Source organism: Astatotilapia calliptera, chromosome 6 (assembly GCF_964374335.1).
Source record: "Astatotilapia calliptera chromosome 6, fAstCal68.1, whole genome shotgun sequence".
Lineage (NCBI taxonomy): Eukaryota > Metazoa > Chordata > Actinopteri > Cichliformes > Cichlidae > Astatotilapia > Astatotilapia calliptera.
Window position 1 is genome coordinate 7,862,442 of NC_137427.1, and position 12,026 is coordinate 7,874,467.

Sequence of the window (12,026 nt, forward strand, 5' to 3'; positions counted from 1 at the left end):
AAAGCATATGAATTCATGAAAGGACAAGTAACTGGTTCCCATCCAGACTGGCTAACAGAGGGCATACCACAAGGGTATGACACCATGACACTACTGGCCAATTATCTGCCTCTCCACAGCATGGAAGCTTCTCCCAGGTGTTATAGCAACCAAGCTGAGTAGGCACATGAGTCAATACATAAAAAGTAACTCAGAAGGGCATTAAAAATAATACCGGAGGATAAAAAACACCTTGGTTGATAGAGCAGTACTCCGGAACTCTAAGAGAAGGTAGGTCAACTTGAGCATCGTCTCATATATACTATATATACGATATAGTATTGATAGATAGAAAAAGTGGCTGACATCAAGAAATCCTACCAATAGCCCAAAGAACAAAAAAGGGCAGTCTAATGGACAGCACAGAGGCTCACATGAACAGGCTCTCAGCACCAGATTCTACCATCTACCTACGTAACAGTAGGATGTGAAATCATAGTTGGGGCAGTGTACACTGAGACACACAAGAAAGTATTTGGAACACCCCAGAAAGTTTATTCTTTTCATCTGGATGTTGCATTTTTACTGCGAGAAACATTTCATCACCCATCCCAGTGACTTTAATCTGGAACCTGTAGGAGATATCGATTAAATGTTTTAAAGTTCAGATGGGAGACCTAAGATGCCAAAGGTAGTCAAGAACAAGAGGGCTAAGATCCTGCAGGGCTTCAAGTTTTAGACAGACAAGCAGCTGCTAGCTAACCAACTAGGCATAATTGCAGTTGACAAGGTGCAGAAGACTCCAATTATGACAGATGGGGCAATCGCAGTGGACAACAACATTAGGAAGAACGGGCATGACAAAATACAGAAGGAGGCTGAATGAACAATTGGTGATATCCAAAAGCTGTGGAGTGTAAAGTCATGAGTGGGTCTGGTGGCAATAGGAGCCGGAAAAATGGCTTTGGCAAATTCCAGGTAGAACAACAGAGTTCACATGGTTTAATTTAAAATACAGTGGACTTGTCATTGTCCCGACTTACGAAATTCATTCGTTCCCGAGGGTCTCGTTTGGCTCTCGGCGAAGGCAGTCACACTTTTCTCCTCTCCTCCTTCCCCTTATCTTCCCTGCTTAGCCTCTTGTGTCCTTGTCTTGTCTCGTGTGTATTACTTTCCCTGGAACACTCTCTCACAGTCTGTTCTCTAAAACCTAAAAGAGAATTATGGATTTGATCAGCTGGTCTCTGAATGCTATTGACACCCTTTTCTCAACGAGAAGTCTAGGCTCGGGAGAGCCCGAGTGCCCTGGAGGGACTTTCCCTGCCGGATACACGATGGACAGGTGGCAGAAATGGAGGATCGTGTGCCTGGCGGGACTGTCGATCGAGGACGCTGAAGATATCTACCTATTCGGAACCATGATAACAGGGTTCTTGCTGATCGGAGCTGGCTTGGCCCTGGTTTATCGGAGAATTAAGAAAGCGGAACCGGCTGTTCAAACCCCCCCAAGGCTGCCCGCTGGGATTGAAATGATGGGACAAGGCGCGACTTCTCAGAATGGGCTCACTGAGTGCAGCATGTTTAAGACCTTGGAGAAGCCGTGAATACTCAGAATAATACCTCTGAGCGTATATTGGATTACATCAAGGAAAACTCCACTCAGAATATCACCTCTGAGCGAAAGTTGGATTACATTGTGGAACAGCTCACTGCAGTCGTGAGTTCTCAGAATCGGCTCTCTGAGCACAAGAATGACAAGACCACGGAGTGCAAGTTTGATAACATCATGGAGAAGCTCGCGGCTCTCCAACGGGAGATTGAGAGACCAGTTTCGGAGTGTTAAAGAACAGCTTTGAAATTCTCATGAGCTGTTCGCATAAAAGAAAAATCAACAACATCAGCATCATAATGCGGATATCCCCTCGGCGCCAGCTGTGGGCTCAAGGCTGGAGCCGAACAAAAACTCCCTGATAGCGACTGTGTTTTGACTGTTCTTCCCACTCTATGCAAGGCCACCTGGATTGGCTGGTAGACTGTTTACTTAGGCTGGTAGGGCGAAGGACACTGTCTCAGCTGAACTATGGACACGCACACACATACACTTACACTGATAAGCACTCACTCATCCCCCTTCCCCTTCCAACGCCTGCTTGTTGCCTCCTGGGAACACGAGGCGGGTCTTGGACCGCGCTGGAGAGACGGCGCAGTGGCAGGATGGCTGCTGTGTTGCCTGGGATTACTTCTTATCCCCTACCCAACCCTGTTGCTGGTCACGTGCTCTATAATGTTGTACTGTGGACATTTATGTGCTTTCTATGCAGAGGAGTTTTTTTGTTTCCTGTTCTCATGCTGTCCTCCTATAGCCCAGCATGAGTAGAGGTCTATTTTTTTCCTCTTGTACTTTCCCATTGTAGTGTACATTTCAGTGGTTTTCCTGTAAGGCAACCGTTCTCTTTTTTTTTTTTTTTTTTTTTTTTTTGGCCTGTCCCGTTTGGCTCTTTTGCCATCAGAATTGTTGTCTAAAGGCAAAGAAAGATGCCCAACGGATTTACTTTACCAAACTGACCATCCCAGCCTTGCCGTAATGGTCCATTTGATTCACCTTTTATTGTTTATTTTATTTTCACTTACTGAATACGGGACAGACTTGACTGGGGGAAAGAAGGGGAGAAAGAAAGAGGGAAAGAGAAACAGCTGAGAAGAGGGACGGGGGAGAAGGGCAAAAGACAAAAACCAACAGAACGGGCAGAGAAAAAAAATGCATATATCAATCACCTGGATCACCTGCTGAGAAAGAAAAAAGAAAGCAAGCAGAAGAGAACAAGAGTAATAGAATAAACAACATCACAATGATATATGGGAATATGACAGTAAATACTAAATGTTAAACATTATTGTGCAGCACATAAGATCAACAGAACACAGTGTGCTTTGAGGTAGGAGCCAAAAAGGGTGTAGTTTGTGGGTGTGATCACCCGTGTGTACACCTGTGAGCATGGACGCGCTTGTTTTTTAAAAGGTTCCTTCATGTAATAATCTGCTAGAGGGTGTGGGGGGGCCACAGCCCCGTCCTCCAGGGCGTGAAGCAGGTGTGGAGGAGATCAAAACTCCAGACATCCAGAGGCCCCCAGAACACAAGAGACCAAGGAAGACCAACAGAGGGGCAGCTGCGCCACTGTCCCGGAAAGAGCTGAGGAGAGTCCCAGATGAGGGCTCACTCAGCAGCCGCGGAGCAGAAGCCAGGGGGAGTTGCAGTGACGCGCCCGTGAGCTCCGCCGGCAGCCAGCTGCGCCTGAGTGACCGAGCCCCAGGCCGAGAGGCCGGGGGCACCCCACCTCCGAAGTGGCCCGAGCGAGCCCCAGGCTCCAGGCCCCGATAAGCGGCCGCCAAGGAGTGAGCCGGTGTGTACCTGGACGCCCATCCCCGGACACAAAGAACCACCAACGCACCGATGTCTGAGGGGTCCGCCACTGGCAGGGGAAGTGGTGGTAGGGGGAGATAGGCCTCCAAACCTTGGAGGGCCTGAGATGTCCCCAGAGAGGTGGCGCCTGACACCCAACCTGACATATAGACACAGACATACAGGCACACACAGATACAAACATCCATTCCCACCCTCATGCTCTCATATGCACTTACTCCACACTCAACCAACGTGGAGACAGACATAAAGAGACGTTGTACACACGATCACACTCCCCAAGCGTACTCTACAAACCGGGTCTAGGTGCCCCCGCCCCTGGAGGGGGGAACTGCACCCAGACCCAGGTGGTTTTTCCCTTTTCCCTGCGGTGGGGGGAGGCAGACCGCCCCGACTCCGCAGCAGCAGGAAGGCTCCACACTCCAGACCGCAGTCGGACGGCCAACTCCTCCTCCTAGTCCTAGCCCCCCTGCTCCAGCAGGTCGCAGAGAATGGGGGTGAGAGAAGACTCCAAACCTCCCTCCACCCGCTCATTGTAATGTTGATGCATGTGTGTTCTAAGGTGCATTTAAAACCCAGGAGGGCTTGGAGCTACCTGCCAGAGAGCAGCAGGTAAGCGCATAGTCCCTCCTGCTAGCCCTCAATGTCTACGTGTATTTAAAATTGAGAGGTGGGCAACGATGCCAGGGGTGGGGTGTACACCCTGATGGTACTTTGGACTCCGTGTATCGTGCCCACCCCCAAGATCCTATATGTATGTGTAATGAGAGTGTGAGTAATGTGAATGTCTAAGTTGTGGGATAAAATTGAGGCAGAGGCAGCCAGAAGGGGACAGAGGGGGGGGGGGGGTAGCCTCCTCTGCACCCTGGTGACATACCCCTACTCCAAGGCCCTGCATGTGTGGGTGGTTGTGGTGGAGCGGGAAGAGGGAGGCAGCTGGAGATGGGGAGGGAAGGAAGGGAGGGGCAAGTGACCCCTCCCTGGGGCCAGCTCCCCCGCTGACCCCAGTAGGCACCCCCATACTCCGCGACCCGCCAGGGAAAGGGGGCCCAGGCCCATCCAGACCGGGCCCAGTGCAGCAGCGCCGCCCGGCCCCACAGAGCCCGGGACAGTCCACCCAACCCCACCACAGAGAAAACTGCACCCACCCCACCATCCACTCATCTTCCAGACTACATAAGACAATAAACACCCAGGCTGAGATCTTCCTCCACCTCTCCTGTATCTCTCCCTCCTGCAGAGGGAGCTCCTGAGGAGAGGAAAGCTCCTGCAAGATGTGACAATCTCCCCCACCAGTTGAAGAGCCCCCCAGGTGGCTCGACGCACCGGCGGCACCCTGCTCCAGGGCTGGGCCCCCATGCACCCACCCGCCCACAACCCCGGCAACACACCAACCAGGACCCAAGCCCCCGAGGCCCGGTCCGGGTCCCAGCCCAGAGACGGAGCGCCCCCAGAACCTCACGCCCATCCCGGACCCACCCAGGGGCAGCCAGGCTACCAGGTCAGTAACCCACGTCCGTCAGCACAGACCCTCCCCTAGCCCCGCTGCACGCAGCCGCGAGGAAACAGTCACCTGAGAGCCAACAGAGCCCCTAACCGGACATGACCGCTACCCCGGGTTGAGCCCCCCAAGGAAGATGCCTCTGGGGAACCCCCTGACGCCCTAAGCCTGTCCCTACCCCCACACCAATCACAACAGTGAAGGCGGGACCAAACTATGACCCCTCACCCCCACTAGGTGATGGAGCTGATCAAAGGAGCCCAGAGCAATTGATCTGATGTGGTGGCAGAGGCTGTATCAAGACTAATGTAATCTAATAGATAATTTCTATATTGGTTAGAATTAAGATTATTTTTTATTTTTCCAGTTCATGAGGACTGTTTTCTTGGCTATGCATAGGGCAGTGAAAACCATATGGGCGATATTCTTTTCTGAAGTGACATTATCTAAGCTGCCCAACAAACACACTAAGGGGGAAGTTGGAATGTTACATTTCAGACACTTCGATAAGTCTTCACATATCTCGCGCCAAAACTTCTGAACTGGTGGACAGAACCAAAGAGCGTGGATATAATTGTCCGGTGAATTGGTTTGGCAGTGTGAGCAGTTGTTGGTAGACGTAAAGCCCATCTTGAACATCCGATGACCTGTATAGTGCACTCTATGTAATATTTTGTATTGAATTAATTGAAGACTGGGATTTCTAATTAGATGAAAGGTTTTTAAGCAAATCTGAGACCAGAAGTTTAGGTCTAAGTTAACTGATAAATCCGCTTCCCATTTTGCAATAGGAAGTGATATTGATTCATCTGTTTTAGAAAGCATTCTGTATATTTTGGATAGTAATTTGGGGGGTTTAAGAGTAAGAAATTGAACCACACTTGGTGGTGTTTGTAGTTCAACTTGACCCGGTTTAAATTTCTTTTTTACTATGGATTTAATTTGTTGATATTCTAAAAATCTTTTCTTGTTGATCCCATATTGTGTAACTAGTTCGTCAAATGAAATAAATTCTGTTCCTTCTAGTATATGTTCTAAATATTTGATTCCTTTATCACTCCAATCTGAAAAGTTTATCATATTATTGTTTTGTAATATGTCAGGGTTGTTCCAGATAGGTGTACGTTTGCATGGGATTAATGAAGACGCCGTCAATTTTAGAAACTCCCACCATGCTGTCAGAGAAGAGCTGATGTTGATGCTTTTAAAGCATTCATGTCGTTGGATGTTTGAGCTGATAAATGGTAGGTCTGAGATCTCTAGATTATTGCAGAGTGCTTGTTCTACATCTAGCCAAGGTTCATCTAAGAGGGTGTGTTTTAGCAATCCTGAGATAAACTGAAGCCTGTTGGCTAAGAAGTAGTGCTGAAAGTTAGGCAGTTCCTTTATCCTTGGTCTTTTGTAGTGTTTTTAAGCTTATACGTGGGGGTTTATTTTTCCAAAGGAATTTGGACATACATGAATCTAGAGATCTGAACCAATCTTGTGGCGGTTTAGTTGGGATCATTGAGAATAAATAATTTATTTTTGGTAAGACCATCATTTTTATAGCGGCAACCCTTCCCATGAGTGATATGGGTAGACATTTCCATCTAGCCAGATCATCTTCTACCTTCTTTAAAAGTGGGATATGGTTTAATTTAGTTAGATCTGCAAGCTTGGGAGAAACATTAATACCTAAATATTTTATATTTCCCGATTGCAGTGGTGTAGAAGAGGAATTATGGAAGGAGCAATTAATCGGTAGGACTGTAGATTTTGACCAGTTAATTGAGTAATCTGATATTCTTGCAAAAGAGTTTATCAATTCAATCACCCCAGAGATATTGGTTTGTGAATTTTGGAGAAAGAGTAACACATCATCCGCATAAAGGCTGATTTTATGTTCCACGTTCTTGCATTTTATGCCCTTAATTACTGAATTCTGTCTAATTGCTGCTGCTAGTGGTTCAATAAAAATTGCAAATAGTGAAGGGGAGAGTGGGCATCCCTGCCTGGTGCCCCTCAAGAGGCAGAAGCTGGAGGATGTCTGGTCATTTGTTCTAACACAAGCTGTTGGGGAATTATATAATATTTTTAACCAGTTTATGAAAGAGGATCCAAAACCAAATTTGTGTAAAGTTGCAAATAGAAATTTCCAGTTAACTCTGTCAAATGCTTTTTCTGCGTCTAAAGAGAATATTGTAGTTTCTAGGTTTTTACTGTATGAGTAGTCTATCAAATTAAGTAATCTACGTGTATTTGTTGATGAGTGCCTACCTTTTATGAAACCAGTTTGGTCAGGATGAATTAAGAGGGGGGTTATTTTCTCCAGTCTCTTTGAGAGAGCTTTGCAGATTATTTTAAGGTCTACATTTATAAGGGATATTGGACGATAGCTTGAGGGATATATAGGGTCTTTGCCTGGTTTTAGCAGGAGATTAATGTTTGCAGAATTCATATTTGATGGAAGTCTGCCCTTTTCTTTAATTTCCAACAACGTTCTGTAGAAAACTGGTGCTAGAATCGAATGTAGAATAGAATGTAGAATTCTGCAGGAAAGGCAACCGTTCTCTGACTTGTATCCCCATGTGATGTCTGTGTTGTGTGTGTAAGGTCGGGGGGCAGGTTTATTCCACTGCAGGGCAACCTGCCACTGCATGTGGCTAATAAAATTTGAACTTGAACTTCCGTACGTCAAAAATTTTCGTAAGTCGAAGCACCTATTGCGCCTTGGCCTGGTAAATGGCCTGCATTTGTATAGCGCTTTTCTAGTCCCCAAGGACCCCAAAGCGCTTCACACTACATTCAGTCATTCGCCCATTCACACACACATTCACACACTGGCGATGGCAAGCTACATTGTAGCCACAGCTGCCCTGGGGCGCACTGACAGAGGCGAGGCTGCCGGACACTGGCGCTACCGGGCCCTCTGACCACCACCAGTAGGCAAACACGGGGTTAGTATCTTGCCCAAGGATATTTGGCATGCAGCCAGGAGGCAGCCTGGGATCGAACCACCGACCTTCTGATTATTGGCTGACCTGCTCTGCCACCTGAGGTACAGCCACGCCTTTTGAGTGAGGCGATGCTGAACGATAGGCTATAGGCTAATTGCTAACTAGAACAACAATACGTCATTCAAGTGGAACAGCAAAGCGCAACTAGCAAAAGCTCCTAAAACAGTCAGTGATCACTGTTGACCTCCCTCGGCTTTTATTACCGCTAATAATTTATTTAAGCTCAGTTTTTAAAACCTTAGGATGTAACTACAGCCCAGCCCATGCAGCAGTATATGAATGACTAACCTCGTATTGAGGATGAATTATCTCAGTTCTCCTGGCTGAAGTTTGGTCTTTTTACAGCATCCTGCCATGTGATTACATTTGTTCGTGACCACCGAGAACACTCACGTTAACTTTTATCGAGTGGAAAAAAAGTTAGCTTGTTTATATTATGCTGTGTCGCTAGCACATCATTATATACCAGCTAGCCAAACTTCAGTAACCCTACAAATGTCACTGCTGTTTAGTTTTCTGTCTTCATTTATGTTGTAAGTGATAACATGGAGTGAACCACCACTCACAACCAGTAGCACTTTATATAGCCTCTGTAGAAATTATCCACATATCTCACTTATCTTAATTGCACTACTGTATAGCTCTGTGTAAATAAGCATTCTGTACATACGATAATTTTTAACCCTACAACTGTTTACAACTTGCATAGTTCCCATTTCTGTATAGCTGTATATCTCAAATTTCTGTAAAGTTATTTATTTCATATTCTGTATAGTTTTTCATATTTATATCCTGTTCATAGCCTGTACATAGCTTGTACTCACTACAGCCTGTACATACTTATAGTTATAGAATATTCACAACATACTTCATACCGTGTACATTATAACATACCATAATAGACCCATTTCTGTAATATACTTACATATCTATGTTATTGCTAATATATATTGTAATATATCTATATCACTAAAGCACTTCTGGATGGATGCAAACTGCATTTCGTTGCCCTGTACCTGTGCATGTGCAATGACAATAAAGTTGAATTCTAATTCTAATTCTAACAGAGCTGTACGTTTTAATTTGTTTCCAAAACCCCGCAGTCAGGACATGCTATATTGTATTTAGATAGAAGCTAGCGAGCTAACTTCCTGCTAACTTTTAACTCTGTTAAATGTCATAAATTCCTTTTTCATGGATGCCTGGATGTTAAACTCAATTGTTAAACCTGGTAGAGCAGAACGCTGATCATTTTATTAAAGATGAAAGACTTTAGACAGTTTTTCAACTCTCAGTAATGCCATAGTGATCGTTTGATATATGGACCTGCAGCGGAGTTTAGGCCCAGACACGGCTAGTGACGTCAGACTTAACGACCAGATAGCAAAATATTTACAAAAATGTGAGATACTTACTATCTATCTATCTATCTATCTATCTATCTATCTATCTATCTATCTATCTATCTATCTATCTATCTATCTATCTATTAGGGGTGCAACAATACACAAAATTCACGGTTCGGTTCGGTTCGATACTTTGGTGTCACGGTTCGATATTTTTTCGATACAAAAAAAATGTTCATGCCTTTTTAATTTGTCATTTATTAAATTTTCACGGCACATTCCGCACCACATCTCTGTGCGTTCATCATTTGTTTGAAGCCAGCTCACCTCCTGCAACTACTTTTCCGAGAATACGTGCTTCTTTTGTGGTTCGGACTCCTGACATTTCTTTGGAGGTGGAGGAACATCACAGTAATTGCTTAAAGGAGCTTGCTTCTTCGACATCTTTAAGAGTTCTAAACAAATGTCTGTCCTCCTCCTGAAAATCTTATGTATGCAAACACGCGTTGCAACTTCTTATCTTGTGCCCGTTTTTTATTTTGACAGCGAATGTGCACCTGCGGACCACTTATGTGCAGCCCTGGTTATTTCGCTTGTCATATTGCAGCCACAGAAATTCTTTTGTCCATGAAACCATAAAGCTGCACTTTCTTTTTGCCTTATAGTCTGATTTGTCATAACTTTTCCGTTTTGTGGCAAGTTTTTCTTTGGCTGTCACTTCTTCACCCTGACCTGTCTTATTTGGCTCAGCAGAACTAAAATATTGTGGCGAGCTCAGACAAGGAGGAGACGGAGGTATCGTTTGGTCTTGCTTCCCGTGAGCTAGCCAGGGAGCACAGCCGTTTATTGACATCTGCAGAAGAACACTGCCGCTAGCTAACTGCTCAGCGCGGCCACAGCAACAACAACAACAACAACACCACACAGGGCACCCTCTGACCCCGGAAGGACACACCGTCGCAGCGAGAGGGCGTCACCCGTCACTATGGCAACATAAACAAAACATAACTGTACAAACAGAACCCCGAACAGCCCTGACCCGCTACATAGCCCCCACCTAAGGGGTCAGTCGTCCCCGACGACCCCATTACCCCACACAAAGTCCTGCAAATGTCCAGGTGCCTTCTTTTGGCGCACCGGCCGGTCACGACCGGCGGGGTAAAAGTCACTCGGGTCAGAACATGGGGTGCCACCATCATCCCACTTCTGACACCAATGTGGCGAGCTCAGACAAGGAGGAGACGGAGGTATCGTTTGGTCTTGCTTCCCGTGAGCTAGCCAGGGAGCACAGCCGTTTATTGACATCTGCAGAAGAACACTGCCGCTAGCTAACTGCTCAGCGCGGCAACAGCACAGCAACAACAACAACACCACACAGGGCGCCCTCTGACCCCGGAAGGACACACCGTCGCAGCGAGAGGGCGTCACCCGTCACTATGGCAACATAAACAAAACATAACTGTACAAACAGAACCCCGAACAGCCCTGACCCGCTACAATATATATCCTGCTGCTTTTACACACGCACTCACATAATGCTCAGCGATTCTCTGCACGATCAACCTCACATGTTTAAGCTTGCTGCGGGAGATTTTACTTGTCATGTTTGCATAGTAAGCTAACGATTGATAAGACAACGTCAGAGGAATTGGTGCGCAAATTATCATCACTCACCAATCAGTGCTGTCGCTCTCTATACACAGTTCGCGCGATTGCAAAGTGAAAGCAAAAAAACAAGCGCAAATTCAAACGCGATTTCAATATGTCACATATTAGCAGTGGCTCACCGATGCCAATGACATAATTACCCAGCTACATTTCTGAAAGAATGCAAAAGCATTGACATAGATTTTTCCTTCCTACAATAGCCCGACGGGCAGGGTAGCCCGTCTGAAAAAAATCGCTAGCGATTTTGCGAGCCCTGTATCTGATTGAGGAATCACTCATCTTTGGAAAAGAGAGTTTATTACAGAGAAATGGCTCTTTCCAAAATAAAAGCTATACTATCCGCTTCTTCTGGGCTATATTCTCAGCAGCATAAGGAGAATCATGTGCTAACAGCTGTCTAAATGACTCGGCTAAAGTTAGTAGCATGCTTGTTGTTTTTGTCTTTGCACTAGGATGATGTAAATGTGCAGTCATATTCATTGTGTTCCCACTAGTGCTTTCAGGTTAATCTCGTTGAAATGACCTTAACGCCACAACACGGCAAATCTCCGTTAACGAGCTACCGCCGATCGCCCTGTGCATGGGGCTAGACGGCCAACACGTTAACGAGCTAACTGCGCTAACACACTAGTTCCCACCTATGTAATTGAGCATTGCATGGCACATCCAACATACTGTTTTACTTTAGTCCATGACTCGCTTACCTTCAGGGTCATACGTCACATGAAAACCAAAATAATTCCAAACGCCAGATCTGAATGAGGGTGGGGGGGGGGGGGGGGTCCATGTTGCAAGGAGAACTTAACTTCTGTCTTGCTAGCTTGCCCTGCGCTCTTCCTTCTGACTATGCTGTCTGTGTTGAGCGCTCAGTGGATCTGCGCTCGACAGTGCAGCCTAGGCGGAGTAGTCGAACGCAGATTCACTGAGCGCTCAACACAGACAGCATAGTCAGAAGGAAAGTTGATAAAATAAATTACAAATGTTGTATTGTTCCATACATATGCGTACCGAACCGAAAGCACTGTATCGAACGGTTCAATATCGATACGAATATCGTTGCACCCCTACTATCTATCTATCTATCTATCTATCTATCTATCTATATATATATA